Here is a 14,826-nt window from a genome sequence, read left to right on the forward strand (position 1 = left end):
CAACCAAGACCCTGTATCTGGATGAAGCCGGGGGGGGGGGGGTGATTTTGGCACTGGCAAGGAAGTTCTCACTGACTTCACATCACTGGAGCAGAGGTATTTGTGTTAAAGCTTTGTGAATTGAGCCCATAGTACTTTGCATTGTGTTACAGAATACATCTGTATGATAGGAGAAAAGTGATCACAGCATTATAAGATCATCCCTTTACTGCGTACCATAAAATTTCTGCATATTCTGACAATTTCTTGGCCTTGCAGTGGGCCATAACAGTTTCCTATCTGAGGCCCTGAAGGGGATATTTTCCCTCCATTTTTCTGTTACATTCACTCTCCAAATTGCCATCATGTTCTTCTGCCACACTGGTTGAAAATGTTAAATAAAAAGACTGAAAGAGAATGAAAAAAAAGAATAGCCACGCACAGCTTTTCAAATGAGTGACAAAACAGATGCCCATTCACATCTCCACTCTAGCTAGGGTCTATTAACAGCAAGGCCTCCACAGCCAATTGCTGTCAGCAACATGTGGAGGTATTGCTATAGCAACGAGTGGATAGGCCATGTGCTGGAGACGGGGGGCTCGGATATAAGGACGGGTCTCAGCCCTGCCTGCACTTTTCTGTCACCGGCTATGACAATGAGACGAGGTAACACATGGGTAGTAAAGAGCACCTGTCACCTGGGCCAGGTTTGGCTTCTCCTAGCAGATCGAGACACTCTCCAGGGTACTGAAAGCACCTGCTGCATGTACGCTGCTATCCTTAAAATGTCCTTTCTCTATTGAGGGATCATCATCACTTTGAGAGCCACGGGACAGCAGCTGCTGAATGCCAGATTTTACCGGATCTGCCTTGTGAGTTCCTTTTGTCTAACTCCCTTTACTCCCCCCCTCTCTCTTTTCTGTCCCTTACTCTCTTCTGCTCAAGTGGAGAGTGCCATGCTCTCCAGAAGTTTCATACAGATGGAGGATTTAGTCCAGATTGTGTTTTTGTTCTCCCCAAAAAGTCCAGCTTGCTTGCCAGAAGGAGACATAGACATACTTTGCTATCACTTCAAGGGGATCAGGTAAAAAAAGTGCAGGTTCTGTGGTCATAGGCATCAAGTTATTTACCATTATAACCTACACAATAGTGACATTATGTATCATTTTATAATCCTCTATGTTTTATTATGTGTGCTAATATACCTCCAAATGCATGTGAACTTGGAATATCTAGTTATCTATCATCATTTATTATATTAATATAATAATAACTACTACTATATTTTAAAATAATATTTACTACTACTTCCGCTATTTTTTACTGATATTATTGCTGCTATCAATGTTATTATTAGCATTGTTATTTATATTATTATTGTCACTATTATGTTTTTTAGTTTTATTATTCTTTTTGTTATTTTACTAACATTATTACCATATAGCTTGTCGTATTCTACTACTGTTGCAGTTTATTTTATTTATATGATATTTTTTCCCTTATTATTATGCTGATGTCCGCTGTGTGAAGTGAAGCACTTCAGCGTTAATCCTGTATGTGAACATGTCACTTTAACGTTGTTGGAAGTAGTAGGTGGAAAGAGAAAGGGGGGGGGGATGTTAGGAAGTGGTGGGTGCATAGACTTACTAATACCCATTCTAGCTCATACACTGTATTAAAGATCTTTTAATTAAAAGGCCCATTAATATTTTATGCATCTTTATTTGTGCTCAGGACTCGGTGTATTTATTTAACATATTTTCCTCTTAAACTGTCCTGAGCACATGAAAAAATGAACTCTCCTGTTAAGACAAGCTCACGATAAATTGTGATAACGATGTCAGTTAGGGGGGGGGAAAAATCATAAATGGATTTAATTTGCCAGCTGCACATATATTTATTTTTTAAAAGAGAAATGGGTGCATTTATTAAACTGTAATTTTGTAATAAATGAATATAATAATTTCACATTTTACAATGTATACAGACCTTCATTGCAATTTATTGAAACGATAAGGGTGCAGCAATTATGTATATGACAGGCCAATGCTCTGTACCAGAAATCTTTTATGTGTTCTACAAGGTAGTATATTAAACATTACTATTAATAACTGTTATTTGTCTTTACATTATTCAGTATCACATTCATTAATATACTTCAGAATTTTCTGATGTTTAAGCACTTTTTCAGGATGACACATGGATTTAATTTTTTTTTATTAATGTTTATTAGTTTTACATCTATATTATATTAAATTAAAACAAAACCTTGTACAAAATGGAAGGTATTTCTTAGTAGAGGCTTTTAAAAAAAAAATAGAGTAGTCTTCGGCTTAAAAAATAACATTATCTAAGACATTTAAAAATAATATTAATCAGAAATCATCTTGGTTACAGTTTTATTAACTATGGTAAATTTATTGACAGAAACTCGAATAAAATAGTGATCCCTGCATCTGCAGCAGTTCCTTTATAGCGTTGTAGATTTATGTGTCTTAGGTTCTTGATGTTGTTTTTTTTTTTTGTTTTTTTTTCATTTGAAGCGGGTTTATCAGTTCTCCATGGCTTTGAAGTGGTAGAATTTCTGAAGTTCTTAGCCATTGTTGGGACTGATAAATCCTACAAGCTGTGCATGGTGTAATGCAGGAATTGGCTGTGTTCACCATCTTGTAAGTTAGAGAGATATGGACAGGACTGTAACCTTATACTCACAGTCATCTACCACTCTGGATCCAAGCATGTTGCTGGAATCTTAAAAAAGATAAAGGGTGATTTACTATGGTAGTAATTTTTATGCAAACCTAGTGTACCTCCCTTTAAGATTTTCTTGATCTTTAACCTGATTGGGCATCTTTAGTTTGGATTCATTAATCTATTGTAGAAGTAACCCTTTAGAAAACTATGCATCTATCTGTGATATAGATGTAGCTTTATTTTTATTGTATTAATGGAGCTTATTTCAAAATCTCACATATGCATGTCCATAGTTTAGATTAATAACTCAATAATCTTTTTATATCCTTTTTTTGTCTTTCTTTTTGTTATTTTTTTTATTGTAATATATGCATGCGATCAGCTTGGAGGCCAGATGTGAATTGTAACTTGCACTGAAGTTTACAGGACGTGTGGTATTTAATATATATTGCATTTCTAAGAAGATAGGTGTTGTACAGAGTACAGTAGGCACAGAAAGCATGTTACCAATTGTTGACCTCCCCCATGCCCTTTACTTGTTTGCAATAGCCAGGGCTTGGTGGGGGCCTGTGAATAGTGGATTTGCAAGTACAATTTGTTCTGCACAGCAGAACAATGCCCAGCACAGCACAAAGAAGCTTCACACCCGGGGTACACAGCCTTTCCCTGCCTCCTGCCCCATCTGCTAACAGGGAGGCAGAATACTGAGCCCTAGAGCACAGTCCCTGACACCTCACCTGCTATCTTCCATATGGGGAGTGCTGGGGGAGATTTATTAGACGTGGAGTCATTAGTACGTGAGTGACGCCTCTTAATAAACCATGCTAATAAAAAAAAAAAAATGTGGCTTTGCCCATGAATCGTGAACAATCCCTATTTAGTATCCCTAATTAAAGAAAAATCACTTGTATTTACTGTGCCTAAAAGCCGTGCTGTCTTTTTATTTATGTAAAGTCAAAATATTGACTGGAGTAACATTTATCAATATCTTAAATGTGACATTTAGCCTATATCTCTGATCGCAGACTCCATCCATCTCTAATATTGCTGTTATAATTCACCAAATACATAATTCGGCAGACAGGATATTGCAGGATTGTCTGGGCTGTTGCTGGATGCCAGGGCTAATTTTGAAATACCTTAATTAAAAAAAGAAAAAAAAGTTTTTTTTTTTTTAAAGATTTTATTTAAAAAAAAATACATTTTAATTGCTAGGAGAAAGATATGGTACACCTAGAATGTAAGGAAAAAACATACATTGTTTATTTTTGTCACGCTAGTACTGTAAGCTTTGACTAAAAATAAAAGCGGGAACCTTCATTTGAGTACTGAGCCTGTGGAAGCCATGTTGTCTCCTGTGGGGCTTAACATATTTTACTCTATCGCTCTCTCTTCACCATGATTAGTAGCCCAAAAAGCTACAAGGAACACATACTGTTATAATACAGCAAAATATTCCACATGGTTAGAGAAATAATATATGATTCTATTACCATAATGCTATGAAGCAGGGTGGCAGGCTGACCTAGCTCTGAGGAGAAGTGTTCTACTTTAGGAAAACATCTGACTGTAAATGTCATGTTCATTAATATTTAAACAGGCCTCTCACAATTTTGAGCTGATTCCTGACAGGATGCCTCTAATTAACCCAGGCTTCTCCCCAGTACAGTCCTGATTACATGATCCACATTTTACTTCAGGAACATGGGCAAAATGGAGGAGCGTCACATCTTCGCTGACAGAGGGGAGACGTAGGAAAAATGAGATGTGCACTAAAATAATCACAATATTTAGCCGAAAAGACAACACGCATTTGCTTATAGATTTTCATTCCTGTCAGTAATGCTTACAGCAGCTTAGACTGGGTGAGGTAAATTAGATATATACAGAGGGATAGATAGATAGATAGATAGATAGATAGATAGATAGATAGATAGATAGATAGATTAGGACAGATAGCTTGACTGAATAGCTGTTGCATTAGGACTGCAGTTTAAGATACACCGTCAGTGTATATACATTCCCTAATTAAATATTAATAACAGTTATTATTTTTATTATAATATATTATATTAGTTATATATAGTTAGAAACAATACAACAAAGAGCGTTGCCACTATAATTCTAAAATCTGTTATGTATGCAACCTAAAACTTTATTTTTATTGCTATTTATAGGGTTTTATATATGTATTTATAGATGTACATATTCATACCCTGCACAAATATCACTGTTAACATGCATCATTGAACAAATATCATCATAATTGTAAGTCTACCTCTTGCATTCCTAGGAGAGGTTCTTCAAATCCTATTTTAAATAATTTCATTTATAAAATGTGTATATATGAAAAAATGTCAACCTCTGGCATGCTTGATATTGTGGAACTACAAGTATTAGTCTTGCCAGCCATTGACCCTCAAGGTTCTGGTGGATATAGATCACATATTGTGAAATACTAGTATTAGTCTTGCCAGTCACTGACCCTCAAGTTACTGGTGGATATAGACCACCTATTGTGAACTACAAGTATTAGTCTTGCCAGTCACTGACCCCTGAAGGTACTGGTGGAAATAGATCACTTATTGTGAACTACAAGTATTAGTCTTGCCAATTACTGACTCCCAAGGTACTGGTGGATATAGGCCACCTATTGTGAACTACAAGTATTAGTTATGCAAGTTATTGACTCCCAAGGTACTGGTGGATATAGACCACCTACTGTGAGCTACGCATATTAGTCTTTGCAATCACTGACTCTCGAGGTACTGGTTGATATAGACCACCTATTGTGAACTACAAGTATTAGTCTGCCAGTCAATGACTTTCAAGTTACTGTTGGCTATAAGCCACCAATTGTAAACTACAGGTATTAGTGGAATTATAAAGGTGTAAACAGATATCAAGGGTGACCTGCAAATTATATTTTTCTGTCTGTAAGCAATAACTTAGCAATAACCAATTCATTTCGTTTGGATATAAGTTAACCTATCTGCAGGTGCCCTTTTGTGTTCACCTTCAATACCTTTCAACCTGGTTGTTATGTGTTCTCTGTGGCCGCATAGTGTACCCTCTCTCCTTTGGTCTTGATTATGAAGGTGAACTTTTTTTGGGGGGTTTCTTTGGGTTCTTTGTATCTTCCAGTTGGTTCATTAATCCCCTGATGAAACCAATAGGCGAAACATGTCAGGATATAACACAAACATATAACCTCTTTACAACCTGAATTTTACTTGCATGACCATCCAAATAGAAATGTACAATGAAACACAATGATCTGATCTGATTAGATTTTTTTTTTATAATGTCTATATTTTATATTTTAACTATACTTGGTTTCTATTATTATCTGTTGGCACCATTCTAATCCCACCCCAATTCTCCTTCAACTTTCTTTGGGATGAGGTGCAGGATGCTATATGTGTACCTATGTCAGATAAAAAATATATACAGGTATTAGTCTTGTCAGTTATTGACCCTCAAGATACTGGTGGATATAGGCCATGTAGTGTGGAACTACATGTATTAGCCTTGCCAGCTATTGACTCCCAAAGTACTGGTGCATATAGATTACTTACGGTACTTTAGATGGTAAAAGCAGGATATGTTGGGACTCCTAGTTCCCTAGCATTAGCAAGGAAGAAGACTGCTAAAAGGCTCAAATCAATTGGTTCCATATAGTGTAACTTCCTCTTCCTCAATAATATAATGCCTTGTGGATCTAAATATCAACATTTTATTGGTTAAATGGCTAAAAACACCCAGGTCAGATGTCATCTCCTTCGGTGTCTCCAGCCCTCTGTTTGGCTTATGCTGCACCTGCTCTGCTGACATCACTATGATGTGAATAACAGCTGAAGATGCTTCTTGTCAATAAAAAGCCAGGATATAATTTTTAAATCACATTCTGGTTCCATATATGTCTAGTAGTAAGATATTCCCAGCAGAATTCTCTGATTTGTCTAACTGCAGAGACCTTTACAAAGCCAAGAAAGGACATTCTTCTCTGATGGATTCTCTATTATGTAAGCTAAGCAATATGAGAGCGCCAACCCACCATTGATGCCTGATGGCAAGGGTTAGACAAACAAGAACTACTTGTGGGGGAAATCTTGCTTGGGGGGTTATTAAAGGATATAAAAATCCAGTGATGCAACCCTTCAATACTGAGCCAAAACTGAAATATAAGTTTTAGAAGGCATCAGCTTTGTGTACATTCTCATCTGAAATGGGGTGATATGGAGGGTTAAGTGTATAAAACGTTTGTAAAGGAAAGGAATTTTTGTTGTCTGTACTGTGTCCATTAATTTTTTTTTACAGGTATTTATATAGCACCAAAAATATAGTACATTCACATCAGTCCTTGCCCTCAAGAATCCTACAGACTAAGGTTCCCACCAGACATGCATACATACACATAATAGGGGCAATTTAGTCAGGAGCCAATTAACTTATGAGCATATCTTTGGAGTATATGAGGAAACCAGAATACTCAGAGAAACCCTACATAAACACAGGGAGAACATGCAAGTAGTGCTGTTGGGAGGCAGAAGTGCTAACCACTAAGCCACTGTCCTGTCCATTAGTATCCATATTTTCATTTGGCCATTGTTACTGGCACAATCACTTGAAAATACCGCCACAATCACATGCAGATACAGGAAATATCAGTTGCAAATCATTTCTTTTGCCAGAAGTAACATTTGTATGCAGGAACTCTGCTCTGAGCCCAATTACACACCTTTTTCTGCATTGTTTAAGCCCAGATGAAGGGGGATCATTGGCCTCTGAAATGCATTGGCTGCCTTTTGTTTCCCTATTGCTATTTGGGGTATTATTATAGATCTTTGGACTCTTGAAGACTGGTGCTTTTTTACATTTTTACACTGCAATTTGTTGTGTTGAGTGGCCCCCACTTCTTGGGGGTTTCTAGCTTCATGGCTAGCTGCCAAACCCATGTCATTAAGCTCAACCAATGGCTCATTCTCACAAGTTGAAGATCTGCATTCAGAGCCTCACCACCACCTTTCCTGGCATTAGTTCCCACGTTTAATTTTCACTGGGCAGGTTTAAAAATATACAAAACATTTTTTATTTTTTTGTTATTGCTGTGAGCAAATATTGCATACACAGGGCTCATTAACAGACTATAATGGTGCAAAAGATTAAGTGTTATGATTCCTTACATGTGTCTTCAGTAACAGAGTGCAAAGACCAGCAATAATGCAAAAAGTGAAACCATTTAATTTTATTAATAGAGCCTGTAATTTGGATTGGTTGCTATAGGCTGCTGCATTTTCCATTTACCTTTCTGATTTCCGAGTACCTCAGTATTGTTCTAAAGAAGATAAAAGATTTGTAGATTATTTCCCAACTTCTTAGAACATTTAAAATTCGAAATGTTTTGTACTTTGTTAAGTTTTAATACATTATTGTACAGCAATGTATGAATTCCCATCAAATCAGCATTGTCATAGCATAACTGTTCTGGGTTTTAATATGAAGGGTGAAAAGAGACTCTATATTAATAAAAAAAAACTGAGTGCACTGGCCCATGACATCATCAAAATTAAAAACATTTATTGTTAAAAACAAATATTGCCCTTACATATTGCAAAGGGAGTGGCAGGCTTGTCAATGGCCAAGCTGGTGGGTAGTCATAAATAGTACTGCTGTCCAATGGAGTCTGTGGCTCCTGCTTTATTAGTCCTGAGTAGATGGAAAACCTCCATGTTTTGACCTAATCGGTGTGATCTGATATCCATTGCTGTAATACACAAACCTCCTGTTAGCAAGAATTGCTAGTAACAAATTTGGGGGAGCTTCACTTTATCAGGCCCAGTATATTGCACTTGAAGGCCTATTTATATGATATGCTTTATAGGCCTTTTTATAATCTACTAACTTGTAAGTAATAACAGCTAATATTAAAATGTAATGTAAATAGACCCCATAGCAAATAAAAGGAGTGATATGCAAAGCTAAATATGTAGGAAAATAATAATTTTTTACAAAATGTGATAAAATTTTATTTGCTACAGTTTTACAGAGTCAAGGCTGTGGCCACTAATTTATTTACACCAATAATAAGGCAATGTGTTTAATAGACCCTTCTAGATACATCTTGTTGAGCCTTCCATTGGTGTAATAAAAGGCAAGGAGACAAACACTTTTTAAACAGGGTCTAAACCATACTGATGAGGGCCGGAAAAACAGATGCTACACTCTGGACCTCTTTACTTTCGCAACGTTTGGTTTCGGTACTGCAAATCAAGCAAAGAATACTGGCCAAACCATGAGGTCAGCAACTTTGTGTAGGTGGATGATGCCTTCCTAGGGTGACTTTTTAACCCATCACATCCAACAAAGCTGATAAGCCCTTTGCAAGAAGCAAATACTGAGCTTTGTCTTACTAGTAGTGACCGTTGATTTGGTGTGTTCGTTGTCTGCGATTATTCTTACAGCTCTGGCCTTTATTGAACAAGACCTGCCTGTGACACACAGCTTTTTCTCTTTTCAAAAAGAAAAAAAAAACTTGTCTATTTTAATGCAGATTGTAACCTTTCACCCTGATGTTTTGTTCATTCCCAGTGGAGCTCAGAGGATAGAAAATGGTGAACTCTGACTTGTGCTTGCTGGGGCAGAGGTTTTCTGGAGATACGATCTATAGGTGCTTAACTCCATACACTGCAGGGGTTGTCTGCTTATTTCTTGTGGACCCGCTGAAATGTAAAAAAGTGTTTTTCTTTCTTTACAGCCATAGCCTAATGACATTGACACCTTTATACATGAAATTAATGTATATACCCATGCCTAAGCAAGGCTGGTCTTTTGTAGTTTCATAGTGCTATACTTCTGGCTCTGGTTTGGAACCATATCCTGCATTAGTTCAGGGATGAAATGTTGGCATACCAACAGCAAATGAATTCCTACAAACAATCCTCTAAATCTTGTATACTATAGCTAGGGAAGATCTGCTTTGTGCTCCTCTTTTCTTTGTACTTGGCCCATATATTCTTTGGCACGTATGAAGTCTACATTTAAAGGTCAAGATTATAATTTTTCTGGGTTTTTTTCATGAAAAATACATTTTCAAAGGTTCTCCCTGCTTTTAAAGCTGCTCAGGGCACTTACTCCTCTTGTTCCAATCTAACTAAAATAAGGTGAAAATATCACAACCATACATAGCTGTAGGGAAATTCACCAGTTAATAAAAGACTTTCGGATTGATTTACTAAAACTGGAGAGTGCAAAATCAGGTGCAGCTCTGCATAGAAACCAATCAGCTTCCAGGTTTTTCTTTAAAGCTTAATTGAACAAGCTGAAGTTAGAAGCTGAATGGCTGCCATGCACAGGTGCACCAGATTTTTCACTCTTCAGTTTTAGTAAATCAACTCCTTTGCCACCCAAATGGAAATAAATAGAGTGCGTATAGGCACCAGACATAATCTGTTTTTCCAGTGGAAGTTTTCTCTAGAGGTAACTTTCCTCAATTCGCCCCAGTGTTTTTTTCAATTTCTACTTGGAAACTTACTCTACTTCCGTTCAATGCTTACAAATTGAAGGAAAATGTCGTGGTAAAAAAGAGCAGATTATGGGATGAAACATAATTAAGGAAATTGTATTGAGGGAATTATGGAATGTCATGTGCACTGGCATATGGATGCCAATGTTGACCTCTCTTTCTAAAAATGCCAGTTACCTGGCTGTCCTGTTGATCCAGAAAGTCTTCTGAGACACGTATCTGAAACAGGTATGCCATTCAGGAGTTCTTACTTGATGAGCAGAATGCTTGCTCCAGGTAAGCAAAGTCTGTGACAGCCAGGCAGCTAGCATTTTCAGAAGAAAGTCAACGATGAAAGCCAACATATTTAGTTTTATATTTTGTTTCCGAAAATATGAGTGTCTTTCAAATAGAAAGATACATAGATAGGTAGATAGATAGACTTTGAGAAGTTATGAAATCTTTCTTTTTTGCTTTCTCCATCCCTTACTTCTTTACCTCTCCCTTCTTTCATCCATTCCTCCCTCTGTTACTTTTTCCCCTTCCTTCTGTCCTTCCTTCCCCCTTCCTTACATCCTCCTACCCTCCCTGCCTTCCCCTTTCCATTTTTGCCTCTTTTCCTTAATCCCTTCTTTCCTTCCTTTTTTTTTCTCCCTACCCTCTTACTCCCCCCCCCCCCCTCTTCCTTGTGACCTCCCTTCCCCTTTCTTTCTTTTTTTTTCTTTGGATACTGTTCATCAAAAGGATACTGTTTCTTATTGTATGATACTGAGTATTGCCGCTACACTCTGCTTTATTTAAGTGGTTGCTTACTATTCCATACTTACAATGGCACATTTTCCCCTTGAAAGATGCATTCAGGTTGTATACATGCTTTTCTCATAATCATTCCCTTCTACTGTTGAGATGCTCAAGACCTCACAGCACTCCTCAGCTGCCCTGGAAAAGATGCATTGTATGGCAAGAAGTGTCCTGAGAGAAGTGATACAATGTAATTAGGTTTCATTCATTGGTCCTCGAACTTCCACAATGCAGTGTCCATGTTGATGACCTGTTTGGAAGCTATAAACACAAGCAGCCAACATGCTATGAAGACCTCTGCTGTTGGTGAGGTTTAATTTCTTGTAAGCATGAGATTTAACTGCTTGTTGCCGGTTGAAATTGGTATGTTGCAGATGAGGCATTTGTCAACATGGGATTACATTTTGTGCTCATGAAGGGTAAAAATGTATACAAAGTTGGTTGCTTGTGTTTCTAGATATAAACTAGGGCTATTACTGATTACAATTTTCATGTTCGATTAATCAATTTGTTTTTAAATCGATTAATTGACTAATTTCGATTAATTATAATGCACATACAGATCCAACTACTTTTAGTTGATCTCCTTGCATTGCAACTCTGCATTAGTCAGTGGTAAATGTGGTATACACTATATACAATCACCCGACACTAGTTAGTTTCCACAATCCATGTCTTAACTTCACAGTTCACACAAATAAGTTTTCAATTCAAACTGTAGCACTGACGTGAGTAATTTTTTTTTTCCACAGTAGCGTGACAATCCCTCCACCTCTGGTCTAACTAATCACTCTCACCTTATGGCATGGACCCCTGTGCAAACAGAAAGTCATGCAAGCGGGTATCAAAAGGGTTAACACGGCCCATAAACTTCTCTCACGTCTCCTTAGATCTCAGCAAGGACGCCAGGTCATGGGTAGAAAGAAAAGATCTCACTGCTTAAGTACAAGATTTTATTTTTCTGTTCAAACACAAACTACTCACATAAAGATGATAAAACACAGCATGTAAAGCCAACAAGCATGTTAGATCTGTAGGGCAGCAGCAGGTGACGTCATGCGTAGCTCCTCCCCCGTACGCGTTACATTCAATGAGAACTTCAATGTCACCAGACTCCTCCCCCCTTCCCTTCATTAGCAGACGGAGGCACTTGGGGAAGGGGGGACGTCGATGTCCGTGATGTCACCAGATCTCCAACGGAACTCCCTGAAGACCCGGAAACCGGCAGAGAGGTGAGTACCGATCAAAAGAATTTTGATTGATCAAAAAAAATGAAATATTAATCGAGGAATTAAGCTTTAATTTCCACAGCCCTAATATAAACCAACAGCAATTATAAGGTAACATTTACTTTTCAAAGTCATTTACTTAATTCTTTTCACCACTGTAGCACTTTTAGGGAACTTTTAAAAATGATGTATTGCCCTCGTAGTAGAACTGTATGTTTAGTACAGCAACTAAAAAAAAAAAAAAAAAAAACACACAGAAAAAAGCCCAGGGTATTTAAGACATGGGTGAGTGTCCTAGACCTTGTTTTTTTTGGATTGCTGTACTGGACACTTACTGACCATGAGCACATAGACCCTCTGCTCTGATTACACAGGTCAGAAGTGTGGGATCTCCGAGTACAAACTCTTAAATCTGCGCTAGTCTGAGCTCCCTCCAGACTAACTAACGGTTAGTGCCACAATCTGTTGTACTTGGAGAACTGTATGTTTCTTTGCACACAGGTTCGCTACATGCATTTTTCCTAAAAACAACAAATGTAATAATATAAAGGCTGGATAAAGTGTTTAGTGTACCATAAACATTTTGGTAGTTACATTATTTATTAGAGGTCTGTACATCTGACCAAAAAGAGGGATAACAGAAGAGTAATAAGGCACAGATGATTTGGTGCCAAATGAGAAACAATCTCTCCAAATGAGAAATAGTTGGGAACTATGAATTGGTAGATGTTTTATCTATTTCTTATAGACACAGGCACAAAGTATCATACGCTGTGAAAAACAAGTGTATATATCTGCGTCCAGAAGTGACAGGTGTTTGTGTACAGCCATCTGTACAAATCAATGACAGGTTGCAGCTGTACACTGGTAACCACACATTTAGGTGTTCCATCCCTATACACAAGTAAGACCCCTTTCACACTGAGGCAGTTTTCAGGCATTTTAGCACCAGAAATAGCACCTGTAAAGCGCCTGAAAACCCATTCATTTCAGTGTGACTTTTCACACTGGTGTGGTGCGCTTGCGGGCAGTTAGGAAAAGTCCTGCAAACAATATCTTTGAGGCGGTTTGGGAGCCCCCCCAAAATGCCCTGCCCATTGAAATGAATGGTTTGCACTTCCAAAGGGCCTGAAAAGCACTTTGGAAGCACTGCAACATGGGCGCATTTAACCCCTTCTTTGGCCGCTAGCGGGGGTTAAAAGCATCCCGCTAGTGGATGAAAAGCAGACAGCGGTAAAGCGCTGCTAAAATGAACATCGCTTCACCTCTAACACTCAGGTGGCCCCAGTGTGAAAGGGGTCTTAATGCTCTGATGTGCGTCTACCAGAGTACAGCCATAGCCTGTCATTGATTTGTACAGGTGTCTGTGCGCAAAGACTTGTCTCTGCCAAGCGCTCATTTTTCATGGCGTGCGACTAAGTGTGCACATGTAAATGGGCCCTTAATGGGGAAAATACAGTGTGTGTGGAACTGAGAACACATTTTGAAATAACACTGTTATGTTACTTGACGGTAATTTTATGTGTTACTTTATTATTTACTTCCTCTTTCATATTTTTATTTCTAGAAATGTATATACATACCTCTGGTAATATCAGTATACCACACAATGAAGTCAGGGACCTTTCTGAGTTTAAATCTGTATGCATCTGTAAATATTCCCTGGAATTCATGAAGATTGGCGCAGACAGATTTTGCAAAAGTGTTTTTCATACACTCTAAAAGTGGTGCCCCATTCGCCAAATTCATGTGACGGTCTAGAACTTGAATTTGGCGCATGCTGCACCACTTTTAGACTGTACGCATAGGTGTGCACAGTCTATTGAATTAGGGTGTGCATCCGAAAGTTCAAACATATATGTGTGTGTATGTTTATATATACGGACGGTGACAGTAAAACAGTCGACGGTGTCATTTGGTCAGAGGTTGGTGTCAGTAGGTCAGTGGACAGTGTCAGTAGTTTTTATTTTTATTATTATTATTTTTTTTACAATTTTATTTTTAAATGATTTATTTACAATTTTTTTAGGCACTGGAATAAGGATTTTGGTGAGATATCAGGGGTCCCCACCTAACACACCCTATGTGCACACCTATGATTGTACCTAAGACATTTGTGCAGAACCCGGGGGAGATTTACTATAACTGGTGCACACAGAATCTGGTAAAGCTGTGCATAGTAACCAATCAGCTTCCAGGTTTTATTATCAAAGCTTAATTGAACAAGTCAAAATTAGAAACTGACTGGTTACTATGCACAGCTACACCAGATTCTGTATGAAACAGTTTTAGTAAATCTCCTCCACTGTCTGTGCTAATTTCTCTCTCTGTATGCCAAAAGAGAGTTGGTCTTTATTAGCGCCACTTACAAAGGATTCAGTCAGTATTTAATTTGAATTTGGTGCAGGTGTTGTGCCACAATGTAAAAGTAGCACATTTTAGAACCACCTGATTTTGGTGCACGAGTCGCCCTCAGAAACAAAAGTGTTGCAAATACTTCAGGAATTTGGCCCAATATGTTAACAAGAGGGATTAACACCAGAAAAGTGGTGCAGCAGCTTTATTGAATTCACCCCATTGTTTTTAGTTAGTCCCAACAGACTGATAGTCTTACACTGA

General features: G+C 37.9%; 1 protein-coding gene and 1 long non-coding RNA gene across 2 annotated transcripts in view; one reads left to right on the plus strand and one right to left on the minus strand.

The window, feature by feature from the left end:
- PTPRN2 (protein tyrosine phosphatase receptor type N2) overlaps nt 1–14,826 on the plus strand; it is a 1,275,947-nt gene that overhangs the window by 1,070,162 nt on the left and 190,959 nt on the right. The window lies entirely within an intron of this gene.
- The window catches only part of LOC143996209 (uncharacterized), a 91,647-nt gene continuing 87,671 nt past the window's right edge, over nt 10,851–14,826 (minus strand). The window contains exon 4 of the long non-coding RNA XR_013277517.1: nt 10,851–12,184. This is a non-coding gene — a long non-coding RNA (uncharacterized LOC143996209). The remainder of the gene's footprint in view (nt 12,185–14,826) is intronic.

This window comes from Lithobates pipiens, unplaced genomic scaffold (genome assembly GCF_037356315.1).
Source record: "Lithobates pipiens isolate NorthernLeopardFrog02 unplaced genomic scaffold, aLitPip1_a1.2 Scaffold_19, whole genome shotgun sequence".
Lineage (NCBI taxonomy): Eukaryota > Metazoa > Chordata > Amphibia > Anura > Ranidae > Lithobates > Lithobates pipiens.